This window comes from Hylobates moloch, unplaced genomic scaffold (genome assembly GCF_009828535.3).
Source record: "Hylobates moloch isolate HMO894 unplaced genomic scaffold, HMol_V3 SCAFFOLD_13, whole genome shotgun sequence".
Taxonomy (NCBI): domain Eukaryota; kingdom Metazoa; phylum Chordata; class Mammalia; order Primates; family Hylobatidae; genus Hylobates; species Hylobates moloch.
Window position 1 is genome coordinate 65,490,311 of NW_026652288.1, and position 6,874 is coordinate 65,497,184.

Sequence of the window (6,874 nt, forward strand, 5' to 3'; positions counted from 1 at the left end):
CCTGTTTACTCTGTTGATAGTTTCTTTTGCTGTGCAGAAGCTCTTTAGTTTAACCAGGTCCAACTTGTCAATTTTTGTTTTTCTTGCAATTGCTTTTGAGGATGTAGTCATCAATTCTTTCCCAAAGCTATGTCCAGAATGGTGTTTCCAAAGTTTTCTTCTAAGATTTTTATAGTTTAAGGTCTTACAATTAAGTCTTTAATTCATCTTGAGTTAATTTTTGTATATGGTGAAAGATAGGGATCCAGTTTCACTTTTCTGCATATGATTAGCCAGTTATCAAAGGATATTTTTGATCAGTGAAACTATTCTGTATGGTACTGTAATGGTAAATATATGACATTATGCATTTTTCAAAACATGTAGAACTATACACATTAAGAGTGAACTCTAATATAAACTATGGATTTCAGTTAGTAATTATATGTCAATATTGGTTTGTCAGGTATAACAAATGTACCACACTAATGCAAGATGTTAATAATAGTGGAAACCTGGAGGGAGTAATATGAGAACTCCACTTTCCACTTTCTTCTTTTTTCTTTTCTTTTTTTTTTTTTTGTAAATCTGAAATTGCTCTAAAAACTAAAGTCTAGTAATTAAATACAGCACCACCATCACAAGCCGAGAGACAGCACAAAAGAGAATAAAAAGCTTTTTTTAAGTACCTTTAACAGCACTGTTTTTTTTTTTTTTTTTTGCATTGCTTTCTGAACAAACGTCCCACATTTTCATTTTGCTGTGAGGCCAGAAAATTATGTAGCGCTGTTTATCACTTTGTATAAATAATAGCTAATGTTTATTTAGCACATATTATGCAACAGGTATTATGGTAAGTACTTTCACATATTACTTCATTTAAAATTCACAACCTTATGATATTTTATATATTTTATAATGATCTCTTTTACATATTTTAAAATATTTTATAATGATATAATTAACCCCATGATAATATTTTCATACCTATTTACAAATAAGGAAATCAAGGTTTAGAGAAGTTGAGTGTGTTGATCGAAGTCACTTAGCTGGTAGGAGAAAGGGTCAGATTTGAACCCAACCATCTGATTCCCAGCTCCTAACCACCAGCTATAACCACCACCATGTTAGATTTCAAGCTCTCTGAGGTACTTCTTTAGCTATGCTACTGACCACTAAATATAAACCTCACTGATTACAATGCTCAGGCATGTGCCCAAAGGATAGCCCTGGGATTTTAATCATCCTGGGTGTAATGTGAAATATTCCCAGCCAGCAGATACCTTTAACAAAACCCCTCAAATTCTTTGGATGATGCAAGCTGCATAAATGCACGAGAGTTATACGAACATTATGAACAGTACTTCTTTAGATACTTATAAATTATGAAGAATTAATTTTCTCAAAAATATGCACTACGTATGTATGCTTTTATAAAGCTGACGTGGGTCATCAATTTTGAACTGAGAAGGCACACACTAGATTTGAACATCAACAGCAAAAAATCAAAAATAATCCTCTTAAGCTTCTTTGGCTAAGTTCTTTGCCATACTTGTTCCTGCTTTCTTTCTGACTTGCTCAGCACATAGCTATGGGGTTAAGCAAAGGAGACCTTTTCATCTGTGTGGGTTATGAGGCGCAGTTGTCTGTACAAAGTTTAGGGCTCTCTGCCAATTCCATAGGCCTCAGCTCTGCAGCACAGATGTATGCCTCAACTTACCAGATAAACTAGGCTCCAGTCACCCTCATATTAACAACTGATCTTAAAAGGAATCTGAATGAACGTGTCTGCCAAAGTTGGCTCTGTACTTCTGACTGAAAACCACATCTAACTGATTGGTTGAATCTGTCATGGAGGGACTCGGGTCTTGGGAGGTTTGAAGTACAGTAGGGGGTTTTAGTCCTGCTGTGACGAAGCTAGCTAGTCCATGCATCTCTTCTTCTTTGGCGCATGGTGGAAGCATGAGGGATATGTTATGATAAAAATCCCAATTATGACTTCTACCATCTGTTAATAGCATGTGCTTGTGTACACGTTGCCAGGAAATATCCAGAACAAAGGAATGAGAGGCCCTCATTCCAGAGACATGGCTCTCAGCTCCCACTGAGGTTCACTGGTTTGGTTACAGATGTGTCGACGTCCTCAACACCCAGCCCCACAAAACACGGAAGTCCACGGTCCTGGGCAAAGCTAGACTCATCCAGGTCTGTTTGGGAAGAGGGATCCAGTGGAATGCAACATTGGTGTTTTTCTTATAATGTCTCAAAAATACAATTAAAATGGAGATAACCAATTAGCTCCCACATCATATGTGTACATGACACTGACTTACAAAGTTGTTTGAAAAATACAGATCTCCTTGAAAAAAAGGCACACATGGCATGCGTTAAAACAAGTTTTATAAAACGATTAAAGTTTAAACTTTTATTACATTTTAAATATGTGAGTTGGAATCATTGTACTTTATCACATCAGGGGATTTTTTTTTCTTCAAAGTGAGTGAGAATAACTATAATAGTCGTGAAACTATTGTAGAAATAAGCAACAACTTTGTATAGATATTTGGAACCCACAGATAAAGTAATATACCGAGCCATTAGTTTCTACCTCTTTCTAACTACATTAGTGTCAGAGTTAACAACTAATAAAAATTCCACTAGGGTGGGTGCTGTGGCTCACACCTGTAATCCTAGCACTCTGGGAAACCAAGGCGGGTGGACAACTTGAGCTCAGGGGTTCGAGACCAGCCTGAGTAAAATGATAAGAACACGTCTCTGTGAAAAATACAAAAATTAGCTGGGCTTGGTGGTGGGTGCCTGTAATCCCAGCTACTTGGGGTGTTGAAGCAGGAGGATCGCTTGAGGTTGAAGAGGTTGAAGCTACAGTGAGCAGGGATCACCCCACTGCACTCCAGCCTGGGTGACAAAATGAGACCCCGTCTCAAAAAAAAAAATTCTATTATATTTTTAAGATCTTTTTTATAATGTGATCCTAGAAAATAATCTGGACCTTAAAAGATGTGTTTAAAACATTGCTAAAAATTTTTATTTAGTTTCAGAGTAATGTTCTAATGAAGATTCCTAATTTTCTTATTATAACACACAATCAGGGATCTTGTCATACAGACTACATTCAGAAATTCCTTGGTAGAAGTTAGAAATGTGTCTGTGAGAAGCAAGGGTTCTTTATCTACATATAAAATAAAACAAAAGTGGAACCATATTTTTGTCCCCAAACATCCCTTTGATACTACCATTAAGGTTTTACAATTAGGACAGTTTTCTTCCAGCACCCTCACTAAACGACACCCCTCTACTCTCATCTTGCACAATTCCCTTCCTTCCTCTCCAGCAAACATTCCTCTACTTTCCTTTGCCAGGTGAGTCTTATGCTGCCGCACACCCACTCTGAGAGCTGGCTGCCCTTAAGAGGAAGTTCACTTAGAACATCTTGATTAAAATGAAATTTGTGCATTGTTTTCCATTGTGGCCTGCACACATTGGAGATGAAAAAATTGATGCTCAAAAAGTGAAATGACTATGACATGGCTTCTTAATATAGCTGCTAGGGATACAATTTCTGATCCCTATTTTAGTATTCCCTTTTCCTGCCTCTCTCTATTCATTTGCCTTTTGCTTCTCTACTCATTCCCTCTGTGACCCTAGCTGAACTGCTAGCTCCAATTTAATCATAATGGTTTCTCCTCAATCCTTTTCTCACAGGACTGAATGAGTTAAGAAGAGAAAGTCCTCCTCTTCCAAACTTTCTTCCTGTAAACCCTTCCTGTGTCATTCCTGTACACAAAATTTTAAAAGGTTAATACTTAGGTACATTATTTTTACTGGGTTTTTTAATTAAGAAAGCAATGCTTATAGAATACTTGAAAGATATAATGCATGAAACAACAGTTACCTGTAAATCTACAAGCTGAAGATAACCACTGTGAAGACATTGATGTATTTTCTTTCTTATAATTTTCTGTGTATAGCTATATGTTTTAGCATTTTGGGGACTGTACTGGAGCTATAGTTTTGCTTCCGGATTTGTCTCTCATGTCACTAAAAATTATTGAACAGCATAAATGTAATGAGTGCCTTATAGTTTATCATACACTCTAAAGAATTTTGGACTACTGGCTAATCATGTTTAGTTAACTCTGTCTCAGTGGTGTGCTGGTAAACTGGCTCTCTTAAAAAAGAGCCCTGACTTACTGTATTTGCCAGATTCCATGGTGTAAGTGCTCCTACCATGGCAAATTTCAACAATCGGCCCACAAAAATTCCTAAAAATGTAATCAGTTATTGTAAGCTGGTATGTGCCAGTCCCAACAAACCACTGACTATCAGATAAAGGTGATCTGATAGTCACCTTTATAAGGTGACATATTTTGGCTCTCAAGCAGCCTACACCTAACTAGGGCCCTTGATAAATAAGGAAATGACCTTTAAACCCATAGTTACCTCCATTTTCACCATACTGTATTTCATCTAGCTGTGTTCCTAGTTGACAGCCTTCACTTCAGAGTGACCTATTTCCAGTAATGACCTTGAGAGTGTATCATAATGGCAGACAACTTGGAATATGCTTAAATAGTTTTCTTTGCATTCCTTACCCTGGTTGTCCAAAATCACTTTCCATAGTCTTGTACTTCCTGCCTTTCATTGCTATTCAGTCCTAACGATTTCCAGATGTTTAACTTCCATTCAATTACAGTTACATATGGTTTGAACGTGAAAGAGGACAGTTAATCTGAAATGAAAAAACAAAGTAAAACACTAACATGTAACTAACTTTGCAGGTAGGCAGGATGAGCTTTCAAGCCATCTCTTCACTGACTGCTGACAATTTGCTCTTTAAAAAAAAGTCCTAGAACTGTGACATAAAGATCAAACAAATAGCTTTTCTGAAAGTTTTATTACCTAGAATGGGATTCTGTAGGCCACCACCTTCAGAGTAAATGTGTCAAATTTGAATTTATAATATTTCATCTGTCATCACATTATAATAACCCTTGGTCTTCTTAGCTAAGTAAAAAGTTAAGTAAAATTTTCAGATTTCCATCTAAATTACATCTCTTGTTTCTCCACAAAGCTTAGTGCAGTGCTTACCTGTGGTGAAAATTGTCAGTACACATTTATTGAGTTAATGAAGACTGACATGAGCATAAAATATATTGCAATAGAGTAAAGGCTGAATATTATGGGGCTACTGTATCACAAAGCTTAGGAATTGTGAAGGACCTGGGTTGAAATCCGAGCTCCTTATTTGCCAGCTGTGTGAACTTGAGTAAGTTATTTAATCTTTCTGAGCTTCCATTTCCTCATCCAAATATTTGCATAACAACGTCTTCCTTTTTAGGGTGGTTGTAAGGTGTTTCAGTTATTTCTTGCTATGTAACAAACTGCTCAAAACTTAATGCCTTAAAACAGCCATTTATTTTGCTTTTGCTATTGTTGATCAGGAATTTGGGAAGGGCTCAGCTGGGTAATTTGTCTCTGTTGCATGTGGCATCAGTTGAGTGGCTGGAGGTGGAAGGTTTGAAATGTATGGCATATTTATATACTTATATGTATTAGCTCCTTGATGCTTCCTGGCCTCTCCCTCTTATCCTCTAAGGGTGGAGGTTGGCAGACTTTTCCTGTAAAGGTCCAGATAGTGAATATTTTAGGCTTCAAGGGTCTTATGATGTCTGTCACAGCTATTCGACTCTGCCATTGTAGCATGAAAGCAGCCACAGACAATAAGTAAACAAATGAGTGTGACAGTTTCAATAAAATTGTATTTAAGTTCCGTATACTTTTTACATATCACAGACTGTTGTTATTCTTTTGGCTGCCCCTCCCTGCCATTCTTAGCTAGAAAGAATGTGATGAGCCAGATTTGGTCCACGGGCTATAGTTTGCTGACCCTTACTCTTGGACCTTTCCATACAGCTTGGGTTTCTCATGACATGGTGGTACCAGAGTAGTCACATTTCTTACACAGTAGCTAGGTCCCCATAGCAAATATTCTGTGAGGCAGGAAGTGGAAGCAGGTAAAATCATAAGGCCTGGGTCTTGAAACCGGCATAATGGATAAAAGGATCAGGACACTAATGAAAGCTCTAAACAACTGCAAATAAATTAGATTCCTGAGTAATAAATCTTGAATCTTTCTGTTTGATCACCCTTATCAGGCAGAAGCCTGAGAAAATAGAAGAGCTCTCCATCCTGCCCATAAGGTCAAGGACACACTTGGCATCATCAGCTCCACATTCCTAAGGGGAGGACCCTCCACTGAGAATGCAAAGAATGGCTACTTGGTCTGGATAAAACCACTGCTTCTGGGGCTGTATTTCCACTGGCCCATGGCAAGGCAGCATGCAGCAGTTTAAGAATAACACACTTTGATGCTATTCAGCCATTTAAAGGAATCTTTGTTGACGTGGGAAAACAGCCCCCAATATGTTGTTAAGAGAAAAACAGGCTCAAAGCTGTAAATATAATGTGATGCAATTTTTGTCAAGCAACATAAGATACATGAAAAAAACATTATAAGGCTTTGCCAGACATAATGGAAGCCACCCACGTGTGACAGGATTTGGGGTAACTTATTTTCCTGTTTCTTTTGAGTTTTTATTTGTTTTCTGAATTTTCTGCTATATGTGTTATTGCTAAAGTACAGAACAGTTATTTTAAGACATAACTGAAGTAGAAGGAAGGCAACAATAAAGTGATACCGAGAGTAAATAAAACACAATGTATTTGTCAGTGCTTAGTAAACAAATCAGTGCCCTACCTCAGCACATAATATTTCAAAGTAACCACAACATGTTATGTTAAATATTTAATTTAAATTTGTATATGAGGCTGAATTAGGAGGCATTATAAATATTAGGTATTATAAATATTAGGT

The 6,874-nt window shown here is 37.1% G+C and overlaps 1 long non-coding RNA gene across 1 annotated transcript in view; it reads right to left on the reverse strand.

Moving 5' to 3' along the window:
* The window catches only part of LOC116480382 (uncharacterized), a 31,709-nt gene extending 26,979 nt beyond the window's left edge, over positions 1-4,730 (reverse strand). The window contains exon 1 of the long non-coding RNA XR_004251278.1: positions 4,593-4,730. This is a non-coding gene — a long non-coding RNA (uncharacterized LOC116480382). The remainder of the gene's footprint in view (positions 1-4,592) is intronic.
* Positions 4,731-6,874: the final 2,144 nt, after the last annotated feature.